Here is a 16,207-nt window from a genome sequence, read left to right as displayed (position 1 = left end):
TCCCCACAGATGTCACATCTTTGGTCTAGCTCTTAACTGTTGGCTCCAGCTTCCCTCCATCTTTAATTCCCACTTACAATCTGCTTGGGTGTCAGAAAGCAGCCCACCACACTAATTAGTGCTGTGTGTTAAGTAAGAGTCAATGGTCTCTGAGCAAGAGCCCAAAAGGCTCTTATTCTGTGCGAAAGAGAAACTTTATAATGTGTATTCCAGCTGCTCAGGGACCTTTCTGTCTCACCTCCTCCCTTATTCCAAATAGGTGATGCTATTTTATACCTGGGCTCCACAGAGATGAGGTTAAATAACTGCATTTACGTGAACACAGCCCAAGGGTTGCTTTAGTTTATTTTAGCAGCACATGGGAGAGGACAGAGGGGCAACAGCAGGGTGACGTGTACCCGGCCAGCAAAATCTCCTACAGGAAATTATTGACGCCAGCCAGCTGCTCCAGGCCCCTGCTGGGTCGTTTCCCCTCCTCTCCCATCTCTCAGGGGACAGCCATCCCGCTGTGGCTTGCCAGCTCTGGAAGACAAAGAGGGCAAAGCTTGCAGCCTGCTGCGTGCCTACCTCCAACACATCCCCCCACCCCACCTCCGTGAACCCACAGACAGACAGGGCCCTGCCAGGCGTGGGGGTGGGAGGAAGTGTCCGGCAATCCTCTTTTCTCTAGAAATGGGATTGGAAATGGGGTAATCGTCTAAATGGGCAGTCCTGATGAGTCAATAAGCATAACTCCCATTTTTATTACAGTGATGAGGCTGCCTGAGCGAGCGTAATCCCTCTCCCGGGCTCCAGGAGATTGCCAGGCAGCCAGCCGCCACCCCGCCCTCCACCAAGGCTGCATTAGTCTGATGGCAAGAGGTACTGAGCTCTAGATGGACTGCATTTTATAATAGCATTTAAAAGCATGGATCCTGGGGTCAAGCCAGGGTCTAAGGCCACCAATGACCAAGCTCCCTGTCCCCTTGACACTGCCCTCCTGCTCTCCCAAATACTGATGGGACATAGACGGTCCAAATGTAGGGCCACCTTCAGTCACGTAAGGTGGAAAAGATGTCAGGAAAGGCCCCCAACTCAAATGCCTGAGGGAAGCATAGCATAATGGAAAAACCCAGTCCAGCCCCAGCAAACACACTAACTCTTAAGGCCTCTCTTTTCTAATCTGCATTGTGTGATTGCTGAGGTCCTTTCCTGCTCTTCCTCATAAAAACCCCATGGATTCACAACTCTCCCACCCAGCCAGCAAGTCCACCATTACATAGAGTAATTCCTTTCTGCTTTAGAGGCTGTTTTATCCTTTGCAACTCCCAACTGAAATTACAGCTTTCCACGTTATTAATGAACACCTTATGGGAGAGGATGACCTATTAGTAGCTGGAAGCGAGGCCCTGAGGGAATGGGACAGGCAGGGGAGGTGTGGCCTTGTGCACCAGAAAGATACAAGGGATTCAGGATGGGAGGTAGAAAAACACCAAGGCCATGTCATCCAGAGCCCACCATGTGGGCAAAGTGCACAAAGAATGGATGAGGTCCAGGCAGATGAACTGCAGGTCCAGGCAGCTGGCTCTGCTGACAGCAGTCAAGGACCTTCAGAACAAATCATGACCCTGTGTGGGCTCCTGATCGGTGTCTTCATCTTTCTCCATTCACGCATTGACTCAAGTAGTGATTAGCTGGGAGATGCAACAAAATTAAAACTGGATTTAGACTCAGAAGCTGGACCCTAGCTGCAGTGACAGCATTTACCTGTCACATGACACTGAACAAGTCATGTCACCATCCTGAGCCAGCAAAATAAGGCTACTGCCTCCCTTGCACACTTCATGGGCAGGGTTGCCACCCTGCACACCTCCAGAGGGCACTGTTCCCATGGGAGTTTACATGAGTGGTACTAGCCAGAACTGGGCAATGCACAACTGGCATATTGCAGCCCTGCCTGCAGTTAAGAAAACATCCAATGACATAGGATATGTTAGGCATGGACACTATTAGCACAATAGTATTATTGTATTGGTCACATGCTAGAAAGGGATGCTAGACCCATTAAAGACATTTGTAAAAAAGCTAAAACTTAGTGGCAACAAGCTTTGTGTTCTACCTACCTCAACCGTGGTGAAACAGGAAAGCAATCCATTATACAACCCTAGTGCTGTCACCATGATTCAGATGACAAGAATCACAAAAAAGAAAAAGTGAAATAGGAGATGTGGCCCCAAGCCCAGGGTGAGGCAAATACCCTTCATTGGGTGTCTCCTGTTCCTGAGACTACTCTGCTCCCCACACTATCCCCCTCTCAAAATGTCCTCCACTGTAAGACACTCAGAGTCTCAGTTAAGACAAGCTGCCATGACAGACTCGGAAGATCAGAACAAGAGGCCAAAAACCAAATATGTCTGCCCCTAAAGGAGGCTTCCTGGATTTCACTCTCCCTCACATACCAACTCACCATCAGCTCAGGGCAACAGGTCCTAACAGTTTCCTTTTCTCTCAACCTTTCATGGGCCACTTTTGCCTGGGACAGGAGAAAGATGTACAGATTCATGACTCTGCCACATTGCCTATTGCCTCACCAGTTCTAAGTCCCTTCTTTCTCTTCCCCACATACCAGCAACATTCAGGTCAAATAAATTAAAATATGTTGAAATCATGCAAAGTCTTTGATCTACTACTGCTTTTCCTACTGGGGTGGGGGATGGAAATGGTAAACACTGAAAGCATTTGTTCTCAGCTGTCATTTCTCTTTCCACTGCTCCAACTCAGGCCATCTTCATCAGATGCTTCCTAGCATGCTTCCCTGGCTCCAAGACCCTTTACCCTCCATGCAAGACCCCTCTCAGAGCTACTGCTCTAAACAGCTCGTAGCCTGTCTCACCTCTGTGTTACAGGCTGCATGGCACCCCATGCCAAAGGATAAGATCTCGGCCACCGGCTTGTTCCCAACCTCACTTTTGGCTACTTTCTTCCATGTATCCAACACTGCAGTCCCATGGGGTGACCCCTCATTCCTGAACAACCTTCATGCACTCATTCACTCGTTGTGTGACTAATTGAGAGTGTAAGGTGTATCTGACAATGTACTGGGCACTGGAGATGTAGTAGAAGGCAAATCTAACCAGGTATCCCAGAGCTTACCACCTTTTGGGGAAAACAGACATCAGTCAAATAACCACAAATATATGATTACAAACTCTGATGTATGATAAAGGAAAAGTGCTCAAAGATGTACAAGGCAGAAGGGCTAAAGTGGTCTGAGAATCAGAGGCAGCTTCCCTGAAGAAATGATACTTGAGCTGGTATGTGGAAAATGAGAAGGGATGAATTAGGTAAATGAGGTGGGCGTAGTAGCCATGGCAGAAGAGAGGATTCCCAGCAGAGGGAGCTGCCTGGGCCTGGAGCTGGTGAGGAGCAGGAAGAAGGCTCATACACTGAGCACCGAGCTGGGGGTGCTGGTCCTGGGTGGAGCTGGAGAAGTCGCCAGGGGTCAGGTTATAAGGGTTCTTAGAGGCTCTGCTTAGGATATATGGGTCTTCATCCTAAGAGAAATGAGAAGGCATTAAGAGGTTTTGAGCAGGGAGGCAGGGTACTTTGGGGAACGTGGGACATAGATATTTGCATTTTGAAATTCTTACTCCAGCTGTTGTGTGGAGAAGGGGCTGGAGAGGCCAGAGGAGATATGGAGGTCCAGAAAGGTGGGAACAGCATCCGTCTCAGGCAAGAAATATGGATGTAAACCTGGAATGGGAGTTGGGAGTGAAGAGTGAGTTGAGCAAATGAACGTGCCAAACCACTTTACCAAGCAAGGATGGAAAGAGGGAACACTAGAAGATGACCAGATTTGGGTAAAAAGATCCTGCCATCCGTTTGGGACATAATGGCTCTGGGGGAGACTTTGAGGCCTCTGAGTGGAGAGACCAGTGACAGATGGGTCTGGGATGGAGATGTACGAGTCCATCTGCACACAGACCAATGGAAGATGTGGACGTGAATGAGAGCGCTTTACGTCACCACTCGTGGTTACCTCTCTCCAGGGGCTCCACCTGTGCCTGCCCCCATACAAGGAGAACTGGTCTCAGCTGCCTCATACCACCCTTCCAGCCTCTGGGCTCACTCCTATTCTAGGGCCTCTTGGATTATTTTATGGCCACTTCCCCACATGTCTTCACACTAATGATCCAGGAACACCTCGGAGGAAGACACGTGGCTCTCCTCCTCGGCCTATGGAGAAGAGTCTGGCTCTTGAATGACCAGGAAGATCCAGACCCAAGAGCCCCAACTAGAAACTATTCTCAGAGTCCTCAGAAGAAAATGGTCCCATTACTACCTCTGCTTCCAATAAACTAAGATAGGTATTGAAACATTCTTAGAAAACAGTAGTATTGATGTTTTCTCACTGTTACTATAAATAAGTGATCAATCAGATATTTATTGGGGATGAATTTCTCTTTTGTTAAAGACTTCTTGTGTGAAAGGTACAAATACGTAAAGAAATGAGTTAGCTCTAGCCTTAAAGAACCTAGCACAGCCTCTTACTCAGAACCCAGTGCTCTGGCCATAATTCAGAACTAAATTGTGCATTATTTCATGGGATTATCTATAAGAAAATCAAAGCCTGACTCTGCAAGGAGCTTATAATCTCAAGCAAATGTAGGACAAAGATAGATGAAAAATTAATTCTAATACCTGTATGTAATTCTATATTACAGGCACCCTTCTCCAGTGCCTCTTTGCAACTAAGAAAAAGTACCTGACCTCTAAGCAGACACAGATAGTCATATGATTTGGCTGGATTTAAGCCTTCTCCCCCCTGCCCTGGGCAGATGTCCTTGTGCAGTGCACACCATGCACAATGCATACATGACACCAGTAACAGGTGTTGTTCACAGGGAAGGGTCAATATAGGATGGGTGAGCCAGGAAACAGGTAGAATTGGCTGGGAATGAGAAGACTAGAAAGACTAGAGGTACCTCAAGTGACAGAGGAGTTTTGACTAAGGAAGAGTGTATACCTAATGGAGTAAAGAAATGAGATTGAGAAGTTTGGTCGGGGAGTGATTATGGAAGACCCCAAACATCAGGCTAAGAAGTTTATACTTGATCTTGCAGGAGCTCAGCATTGCCTGGGGACATGACCCTCCATGCTGGTTAATTTTAGGTGTCAATTTGAGTGGGCCTCAGGGTGCCCAGATTAAACATCATTTCTGAGTGTGCATGTCTGTGAGGATGTTTCTGGATGAGATCAGCATTTGAATCAGCAGAATGCCCTTCCCCATGTGGATGGACATCATCCAATCCCCTGAGCACCTGAACACAACAACAGGTGGAGGAGAATTTGCCCCTTTGTTCCTACCTCGCTGCTTAAACTAGTACATCTCATTTCATTTTCCCTGCCCTTGGACTGGGATTTCCATCACTGGCTTCCATGGTTCTCAGCCCTTCAGACCCAGACTGAATTATACCCCGGATGGCAGATCATGGAACTTCTTGGCTTCCATAATTATATGAGCCAATTCCTCATAATAAATCTAATTTTAGACAGATGATAGATGATAGATAGATAGAGAGATAGAGAGAGAGAGAGAGAGAGAGATAAATAGATGTCCCATTGGTTCTTTTTCTCTGGGAACCCTATTACGTTCTCTTTTCCCCAAAGCAATGCCAGGGAGAGTTGGCTATCAGCATCAATGGTCTCCAAAGTGCCCACTTGCACCCTGAAAGTCCATGAAGGATACCACTGGATGAAAAAAACAGTTACAAATCTTTGTGCGGACATGGAACCCCAAATAATGTCTCACTGCTTGCATTTGTAGCTTGCCTAAAATATATATATTTTTATAACCCATATATTTATTTTTATAATGGTCTCACTTGATCAGGAGGATGAGCAAACAGAGCTGTTAAGGGCCTCAGGAAAGGTCAAAAGAGAAAATCTACAGTGGCGAAGTTGGGACTGGAACCCAGGTCTTTTACTCAGAATCCAGTGCTCAAGGGCGCCCAGCCTCCCTGCACTTGGTTTGGCATCCTCCGTCTTTTACCGGTCACCACACTGAGTACTTGAATCTGCCAGTGCTGGGTCCTTTCCAAGAAAAGACAAAGCTTCCAAACAAGCAGTAATGACATTGATTATGCCAAGCCAGAGGCAGGGGATTCTGGATCATTTCCTTAAAATACTTGCTCAGCAGCACCCGTGCCCTCACCCCCAACACCTCTCATCCCAAGAAAGAAATGTATGGCACTTCATTAACATGAGGAAGAAATAATTCCCTGTGGATTTCTGCAGCCTCATTTCTGTAGATTGTCAAATGCCAGCAGCAAGCCGGTCTGGCTGCATTGTTAGCTTGGCTCGATCTTATTTTTTGTAGTTTTTTGGCAGACTGCAACAGCCTGCCCCTCCCCCTCCCTCTCACCCCCGACAGGGCAAAACAAATCACCTTTGAGTTTCCTGGTATATCATTCAAAAGATTTCCCTGTTCACCCTGGATTTCATAATATAGTGTTCTCTTCTGCTATCACAAGCCATATATTTCTCTCCAAGAAGGAACACAAAAGTTATTTTTAACACCATACTATAAGATAAATGATTGAAATATAATTTTAAAAAGTAAACAAATAAATGGAAGACTTTCCAATGTGTCATGCAAAGCAAAAAAGCACTCTGTTCAAAAGCTAATTTTCAGTTATCAGATTTCCATCCCCCCTCCCCGATCTTTTCCTGCTTCACCCTTTTGTTACCAAGGAATGAAAGGGGATTCGTCCTTTTTTTTCTCAAAGACCCATCATCTCAGGCTGCGGAGTTTCTCCACACCTGAATTCACACATCTCCCACATCATGACAATTACCTCCATGGTAACCACTCATGACATCATAAACACAATGTGATAGCAGAAGAAACAAGAGCTACAGAGACCCTGTTGGATGCAAATGCCGTGTGTGATCTAAGGGGCTCATGGGAACAAAGGGAATTTTGTCTTGAGATTTTAGCAGGAAAGTAATTCCTGAAATCTATTCTTATATTTCAATATTTATTGGATTTCAAAGCTTCTTGCTGCACATAAGCCTGTGAATACAGACAAAGGGCCATGACATTTCTAGAACGGCACCACAGCACCTGCATCTGAAAGCAAACTAGTGAAACCGAAAGATTTCAACCTAAAGACATAAATCCTTAACAATAGTCGGATCTCACAGGTATTTCTGATGGTCAAAAGAGGGGCTCTTGGAACAGCTCCAGAGTTATATACAAGGCAATGTGTTCCTAGAAAGTCCCTTTTCTCTTTCTACCTTTTCTTACCCAAAATAAATGCCCAAAGCCTCAAGCCAAGCTTAGCAGCTATTAATAATTTTGTGGACAGCAGCCAAAAGAAGAGAGGACATACCACAAGTGTGTGACGTGTACACCACACAAACTTCACAAAGAGGGGTGGAAGTGCTTTGTTGTGAGGTGGCGGTGAGCTGTGAGGTGAATGTTAACACCTACTTTCCACAAGCTTTTCTCTCTGCAAATGGCCCCAGCTTTGGGACTTAAATTTTCATTCCAAATACTATTAGATACAGCAGGGCTCTTGAAATATGGACTTCAAGTTGGAGACATCAGAGTGCATTATTTACTAAACCCACTGTGGATCTCCCCACCTCTTCTTGCACAGGATGCTATTGTTAAGACTCAGGCGGCTTTCATCTCTGTGATCGAGAGAAAAAGAAAGCAAAAACAAAAAGTGCAGCTTGAAGAACTGACCTCACAATCTGGGAGGGAAAAAGTAAACATTACCCAGGGAGCTCCTCAGTTTAATTACTGGCCTTAGAATTTCAATTTACATGTGTCTTAATTATCCACAGAAGGGCTCACCTATTATTCCCTGAATAAAAAATTTAAAAAGCAAACAGAAAATGGGGGGAGGAAAGACTTATTTAAGGGCCCTCCAAGGATTAATGTTTGCATTCTTGTCATGTCTTCCCCGAATTTGGGGATAAAATCTGCCGTGGAATATTTAATCTTCAGCAAACACTGAGTTTGGGTTTTGTGAACACAAATGGCTTCTGACCATTATTTTAGCAAACAATTTCAGACGCACAGTCTCCAGCACAGGGTTCCATGGAATTTTTCACAGATAAAATAGTTGAAAATAGATGTTTTTGCTCCTGAAGTGCAGAAAGTACAATTGCAGGGCGGTGTCTGCTGACTGAGCATATGGATGTATGCGCAAGTTCAAGTTCCAGGGCTCTTTATAGTCATGACTCCCTTTGATACCCTCAAATTTTTACTTGTGTTTTCAAATATTTAATTTGGTTTGCTTGTCCATCTTGGATTGTCAATTTCTGCCAACAAGAAACAGAAGAGCAAAATCATTTTAACTGACTTTAATTTAAAAAAATGTGTCACTCCAGATTTCTAAAAAGTAGCATTCTCAAAACGACTGGGCATTGCCAAACCTTCAAGGAGCCTTCAAATAGCTGTAACTGCTGTAACTGAGTTATCATTGGCTTATGATACCTAGGGAGAAAGCGCTTTTGATTATGAAGGAATAACCTTTTTATTAAGTCTGGAATCCCTTACTCCAACTGCACTAACCAGTCAACAATTATTCAAGCAGGTCTAACTGAGCTCCTGCACTGGGCAGGGAATTCTGCTAAATGCTTTGGAAGATAAAAATATATCATTATATGGTTCCTAAAGAGCTTATTAAGAGAGATAGAACCTCTGTAAACATGTAGAAACCATCCATTACAATAAAGAGGGGCTCTGAAAGCTCTAGGGAGTAGAAGACCACTTCTGGGGGGGGGGGCACTGTGGGCTTCATAGAATTGTAATAGTTAATCTGAGAGAATTCAGCAAGAATCAATGGAGATATAAAATATATGCAACAATCCAGAGCCGGAAACCTGAGATATATTTAGAATAATGAGCAGAGGCTGGTTTTATTGAGTGTCTGTTGTGGCTAGGATATAGAACAGAAAGAGGATCTTGCAGGTCAAAGCCATGTACCAAAAGTGGATGATATGGTCAGTCTCTAATCCCAGGATCTGAGGAAGAGTTAGAAGAGAGAAGGATGCCACCAGCCTATAGTGAGAGCTGTAAAGGAGACCTCTACAGCTTCGGATAGAGACACAGTCATTAGTGCATTTTTCTGGCAGAAGCTAAGAAAGGGAAAGAAAAAAACATGGTCAATTATTTTTTTAAGTTTATTTAGAGAAGGAGAGAGAGAGAGAGAGAGAGAGAGAGAATCCTAAGCAGGTTCTGAGCTGTTAGCACAGAGCCCAACGTGGGGCTCGATCTCATGAATTGTGAGATCATGACCTGCGCCAAATTCAAGAGTCAGATGCCTAATGGACTGAGCCATCCAGGCACCCTCAAAACATGGTCAATTATTAAGCCATTGGGCTCTACAGGCTCTGTTGGCCTGGAATGAATTTCCAGAGCCCTCCATAAGTGCAGCAACTTCCAACCAGTTTCACCTTAAAGGCATCACTCTGCTTCTTACACTTGGACCAACCACAACATAGAATGCAGTGGATGTTTCTTCTGGAATGGCCACAATCCAAAGACTGCTTGTTAGGAACCATTTGTCTGCCAACCCAAAAGTCCTCAGGTCTTCAGCAAAGTTGGAAACACTTGGCAAGGTCTTCTGTCCCCAGAGTAACAATGGGAAGAGCTCTGGGCTGGAAGTCAAGAGAGTGGGTGCTGGCCAATCCTGGCCTGGGTATTAACTCCCTGTGGACTTTGGGTGAGCCTCTTCCTCTCTCGTGGTCCAATTTCACTCTTACAATGAGGAGCTTGGACAAAATACCTGCTTCCATGTCTTGCATTCTGTGAGTTGAGATCAAGGGTTCCAAGTTCATGCAGCTATGTAAAGGTGGGAACCAAGACCAGACCCTGTGCCTCCTGACCCACTGATCCAGTTTTCTTTCCACAATGCTGTGTTACTCAAGTGGGAGATGTTGACAGTAACAGCCAGCATCCACTGAGTGGCTACTGCAGGTCAGTGTGTCTATACTCTATCTGGTTAGTCTTCACATCAATCATCTGACTTTAAGCTATCAAATCAATTTGCAGATAGGAAACAAACATAGAAAGATGAGGTCATTTGCCCATAATTGCAAAATTAGTAAATGAGAAACCAGAATTTAAAGTGAGACAGCCCTGTTCCAGGACCCATTATCTTCCTCTCTATTCTCCACACTACACAGCAGAATAAGGAGCAGCAGAGCGACATAAGGGACACGGAACCTTAAAATAGAAACCATGGCAGTCTTCCAATGGTTAGTTCACATTGCAAGTATGAGAGCTTTCAGAAGAAATATTTTGGTCAGAGTTGCTTGCCTGCATACCTCCCCTTTCCCTCCCCACAGATGACCACACGAACAGTCCCTGGGGGATCATTTACGATCCAGTGGTCTTAACTGTGGTCTGAATGGAGTACGGATAATGACCACATAGAAAATCAGGAGACAGCAGACTCCTGGCTGACTCCCCCATCTCATAAGACAAGGAAAACCAAAACACCACAGATTATTCTTAGTACAAAATAAAAGCCAAGAGGAGGTATCCTCTTGAAATCTTCAGGGAGACATGCTGACATCACCCCTACACATACAGGTGCACACGCAGGCTTTACCAGTAGAACATGCCTCAGGTTGATGGCTGTATCAATCCAGACATTAGTTTTAATAAAGGGAGAGGGTACTCAAAAACTTAAAAACTTCTTTCAGAGGCTTGTACTATGGGCTATACTACAATCTCTATGCCCTCTTTTGCCTATGACATATAAGATCTCTATTCTAGGAGCTTTAAGAGTTATTTTTTTTTTAATGTTTTATTTATTTCTTGGCGAGAGAGAGACAGCGTGAGCAGGGGAGGGTCAGAGAGACAGGAAGTCACAGACTGAAACAGGCTCCAGGCTCTGAGCTGGCAGTCAGCACAGAGCCCGATGCGGGGCTCGAACCCATGAACCATGAGATCATGACCGAAGCGAAAGTCGGACACTTAACCGACTAAGCCACCCAGGCACCCCAAGGAGCTTTAAGAGTTATTTTTGAGCAGGTTTTCCTATTGCTAACATAAAAATGTGGTTTCAAGAACCCTAGACAAAAAGTTGTAAACTTAACTTCTAGTCCAGTGCTTTCACCAACTGGCCAGTTGACCTTGGCTGGTCATTTGACTTTCCCAAGCCCTGGTTCCTCATCCGTAGTGAGAAGCCTGATCTTCTCAGAGTTCTGTGAGCCAATCAAGGACCAAGAGCCCTTGAATCATGTGTTTTGCGAGATGGATCCACAGAACACAATTGTAATCCAGAGGGATTAAATTCAAATAAGAAACAAGAGGCAATGAATGCTCTTCTGACAGAGGAATTAAGTTCAGATAAAAATCTGCGCCTCTGTCTGGTTCTGGAAGCTTGGCTTGGCAGTGACCTGCTGCCAAGCCTTGGGGGTGCCTCAATCTATCCACACAGCAGGGAGAGTGAAGGCTCCTTCCCTGAGGGGATGTTTGCATGAAGCAAAGCACTGCAATTCTCCGTGACCTCCCTGGAGGGAAGGTTTGCCTCCTTCCCAGGGAGAGCTTCAGAGTATGGAGAGCAGAATATCTGAGGTAGTGAGCAGGACAGACATGGCTGAGAGCAAAGCCAGATATGAAACCACTAACCTTTCTGGAGTGGGGACAGGAGTCCACCTTATTACATTTCATGATTTTGCCTCATCAGACTATAGGTTTTCCTGTAGTTCTGTCAGAAAAAAAACCTTTTGTCACATTCTTGATGGCCATACACCTGGATGATCTCTGGCTGTTTCTTCCTATCCTTCTAATCCTAGATTGTAGTTAACAAAATTTGTATTCCTCTGAGCCTCTAAGATCTTTCTAATGCTGTTCTATGGAAGTAGATTAGCTTTATTCAGAGTTCAGTATTATTTTCAATGTGTACAGTTATACTTAGGTACTTTGAAAACAACTTCACATTTTCAGCTGCCCAAGAATGGAAGGCACTGCTCTTTTGTTAATTGATTATGCACTTTCCCTAGACATATAAAAACAGAGGGCAGAGAACCAGTATTCAGTGTATTGTAGCAGGATTCCTGCATGTGATAAGAGGGGCACCAGAAAGCCCAGTTTCTGCCAATAAAATATAAAGCTCATGGGGGCAGCAATATTATTGCATAGACCCAGCAATTAGAATAGCTTCTGGCACATGGTAGGTGCTCAATAAATCTTTATGGGATGGATGGATGGATGGGTGGATGGGTGAATGAATTTCACCTTTAAAACCATAGGATTCTCTGATTCTTCAGCCTATGTCAATTATATTCTCACTATTCACTATCTCTTAGTATCTCCTGTTCTCATCCCCTCCTCACATTTATCTGACCCCAGGGGCCCCCATACTGGTAGAGTAGCTGCTTTGTTTCTTTATAAGATTAATTTTAAAATAATAGTAATAGCTATTATTTGTTGAATGTTTAAATATATCAATCACTATGCTAAGTAGTTTAAATATATCAACTCTTTTAATCTACAAAACAACCCAAGGAGGTCATGTTATTACTTCCATTCAACATATGAGGAAACTAAGGCAGAGAGAGTGTGTATATTTTGCCTAAGACTATCCACCTGTAAGGGGGTGGGGGGAGGTGCTTAGCTTCAAACCCAGGCTGTGTAGCTCCAGAGGTAATGCCCTTAAACTCAGACCTGCTGTGTAAGCTTAAGCCTTGGTCATAACTAGAGTATTCACTATGGATCTCTCAACCAGAGGAAAGGATGTTCAAGGTCCAAATGCCTTCAGCATCACCTGAGGCACTTCATGCTCCGCAGGTTCTCAAGGCCCTACTGGCTTCCTGTATTAGTTTTCATCTGAGTCACTAAAGAGTATTCAAGGTAGAAGAATTGAAAGTAACAGTGTGAAGTCTATTCAAAGCAGGTACCAAGCTTGGTACCAGGTAGAGACCAAAAAATAGAGAGAACTCACCCTAATTGGATATTTGCGTAAGCCTTTCATCATTACTGTATACCAACACCTATCATGCTTGGTCTGTAATGGATGCTCAACAACTGTTTGTTGAGTTTATGGAAAATTTGTTAATTATTAATAAATGAATAGCTAATAGTAAAAACAGACTTTAAGAAATTTAAAAATAACCTAATAGGAAATTTCAAGTTAAAACCCTATTTTTTGTTAGACAACAAGATGCCATTATTCTTTCAAAACATGCATCTTCAGTGTCTACCATGTTCCTAGCATGACGCTGGTCATGGTGGGGGACAAAGGGAAACTATTACTAGAGTCAGGAGTGACACCTGAAATAGGAAATGCAATTAAAAACTGGAAATAAGTAGACTGCAATATATTCTAACTTCATAAACACATCTGACACTATCCTGTTTCTCAGGATGGTAAAATGTTTTCTAGATTTTTTTTCCATGTGTTTAAAGTTATTTGAGTTAGGTTAAAATGGTCAAATCCATTTTGGAGGTGGGAAAATCAACCACAGACAGGTAGGTCATTTGCCCATAATCACACATGTAGTAACTGTCATGCCAGGATTTAAAGGCAGTCAGTCAGTCTGACACCATAACCCATTTCCTAACCTGTACCATCCATACTACACAGCAGAATAAGAGTAGCATAGGAACATCAGGTGACATAGGGATATTACAAATTTACATACAAATATATTTGTGTATACAGGTATGGTTTTTGTTGTTTCATTTCTGTGTCTGTGTTTTATAATAAAGGAGATCATACACTATGTGCTATTGTGTGAATTGGTTTTCCTTACAGCATATGTCTTGAAGATATTTCCATGTACTTGCAGAATACGTCAACCTTATTTGTTTCCAGAAGTGTATTTTATGGCATAGGTATTTATTCGGCTTTCTTCCTACTGATGGAAAATTAAGGTTGCTCATAGTTTTTCAATTATAATGCTTCAGTTAACATTTGTAGTTGTGTGCAATATGTGGATATTTCTGAAGTATACATTTATAGTAGTAAAATTCTGAATTGTATATTTATAGTAGCAAGGTATATCAATATTTTGCAAGATTTGTTCAAGGTAAAGCAACATTGTTCAAGGTAAGTCAACATTTGCACGCCATTTTTTTTTAATTTTAGAGAGAGAGAGCACTGGCAGAGGTGGAAGTGAGTAGGGGAGACGGGCAAAGGGAGAGAGAGAGAGAGAGAGAGAGAGTCCTAAGCAGGCTTCATGCTCAGTGCAGAGCCCAATGCAGGGCTTGATCCCATTATCCTGCATTCATGACCTAAACCTAAATCAAGAGTCAGATCTCAACCGGCTGAGCCACCCAGGTGCCCCTGTAACCCATTTCTAATAGGGTTTTTGCCGCCTTCTTCAAGGTCATAGTTAAAATCACTAGGCTAATGTAGACTCCAGAGACAGGCATTATAGATGGGCATCCACATACTTCATAATTACATATAGTACTTCACACTTTCCATATACTACCTTCATAGCATGTTATAAGAGAATGTCATTCTCATTATATAGATTAAAAAAACTGAGATGTAGCAAAACTAAGAGATTTTTCCAGTGTCATTCCATAAATTAAAAGCAAAGCTCCAACCAGAAAAAGAAAATTCATTTGTAATTTAGGGTTGTTTCCTTTCAAACCACACTGATACAATAAATTGTATATAATAAGATGGTTTGCACGCAGCTGTTAACAAACCCAAGTTGTAAGAGTAGATAACATGAACATGATTATGGATTGCAAGTTTTGAGGACAGAAATGTGTAAGAAAGGATGAAAAGTGTTTTCCAGCCCCAAAATACCATAATGTTATGATCCTAGAGAACTAAAACAATAAAATAAAGAGGAAAAACTCATTGTTGATGAAATGGAAATAAAAAGTAAAAAGAGTCCAGAAAGGGTGGTTGGAATGGGAGTGTCCTACAAAAAGTGGTCCCTGGAGTCCCCATAAAGATTTACAAGAAAGAAGCCCTCCAAACATACTGTCTTATAGAAGCTATGGTAACTCAGACTCAGCCTTCTCACCCAAGAATAGTATTCAGCCTAGAAGTTTCTTCTGTAAACTGAAAGGTGGAAATGGCAATTACTTGATCGGTAGAGAATTCCAAGTCAAATTCTTTTCAAGGATAATTTACCCCAAGTAAAAGATTTTACTGTTAAATATTACTTATGATTGAACAATAGGTATCATTAGGTAAGAGAATTCTGAAGAGGAATGAGTAAGCTTCTCTGCAGAAATGAATACAGAAATCTGTTCTTGATCATCTTGATCAGAGTAATGACAGAAGGAGTAGGAAACCTATAATGATGTTTTGATAAACGTGCTCAGTCAGATGCCCTAACATTTACATGTAAGTTTCAACTAAGGATTCTGCCAGGACATAAGATATCTCCTCTCAACAGCTGTCAAAGACAGACAGCCACTGTCTCAGCTCCTTCCACTTGGCTAGTATGTAATTTATCTATAAATTGTTACTCTCCTCCAGTTCTGACTGTATAAATTACAGATGAGATAAAGTTGGACAGGAACAAAGACAAGAATTCATGCTGAATAGTGTCTTCGAAGACGGCTGTTTTGGAAGATGGCCTTTGAAAAACATGGTAAGCTTTCACTACCAGCCCATGGTTAGGAGGAAATTTAAAAAAACTGAAATTGTCCCTCCCAGACACATATTTCTGAAAACTATATGGTTCTTAAGGAGAAGGTCTTGGACTATGGAAAATAGTTGGCAACGGACTGCATCCTATTATTGGCTGCCACTGGGAGTTTGCACTAGAATTTACAATTTTGGCTTTAAGCAGGACACTGAGTGTCCTGGCAACCCTGTATAAAAGATTGGCTGTGAACTTTGCCAAGGACTTATTTACATTTCAGCTGACCAAGACTTTTAATAATCGTCTGACTTCCAAAGCACCCATTCTGAGGTCTTCTGCAGTAGCCCATGGGGACACAAAAGGCTCCGTTCTCATTTAGAGTTCTTCTCGGGCTCCAGCAAAGAATCTCTTCTCTCTCTAGGGATTCCTGATAAATATGTAGCTCATAAGAAGAGCCAGCAAGGGGTTCAATTTGTGACAGGAAGGGAAGAAACTATCATACCTTCAGAGGACTCTCTACAGATGCTCACTGCACTGAGGGCCTGAAGGAACTATGAGATTGTTGTTGCTGTGGCAACCACGCATGCCTAAATGAACAACAAAATTAATAGTCCTAACAGGCTTCAGTGGCGTCAACAGGATG

The 16,207-nt window shown here is 43.1% G+C and overlaps 2 long non-coding RNA genes across 2 annotated transcripts; both read right to left on the bottom strand.

Moving 5' to 3' along the window:
- Positions 1 to 326: 326 nt before the first annotated feature.
- LOC120232152 lies at positions 327 to 6,805 on the bottom strand. Its single transcript, XR_005528506.1, has 5 exons — positions 6,729 to 6,805; positions 3,630 to 3,732; positions 3,425 to 3,533; positions 2,447 to 2,512; positions 327 to 522 (listed from the first exon to the last, which is right to left on the bottom strand). It is a non-coding gene; the product is annotated as an uncharacterized LOC120232152 (long non-coding RNA).
- A 2,073-nt stretch (positions 6,806 to 8,878) lies between these two features.
- Positions 8,879 to 16,146, bottom strand: LOC120232123. Its single transcript, XR_005528500.1, has 3 exons — positions 16,067 to 16,146; positions 11,636 to 11,714; positions 8,879 to 9,132 (listed from the first exon to the last, which is right to left on the bottom strand). It is a non-coding gene; the product is annotated as an uncharacterized LOC120232123 (long non-coding RNA).
- Between the last annotated feature and the right edge of the window lie 61 nt (positions 16,147 to 16,207).

This window comes from Hyaena hyaena, unplaced genomic scaffold, assembly GCF_003009895.1.
Source record: "Hyaena hyaena isolate Hyena2069 unplaced genomic scaffold, ASM300989v1 scaffold_68, whole genome shotgun sequence".
NCBI classification, from domain to species: Eukaryota; Metazoa; Chordata; class Mammalia; order Carnivora; family Hyaenidae; genus Hyaena; species Hyaena hyaena.
This window is presented reverse-complemented; position numbering and strand designations above follow the sequence as displayed.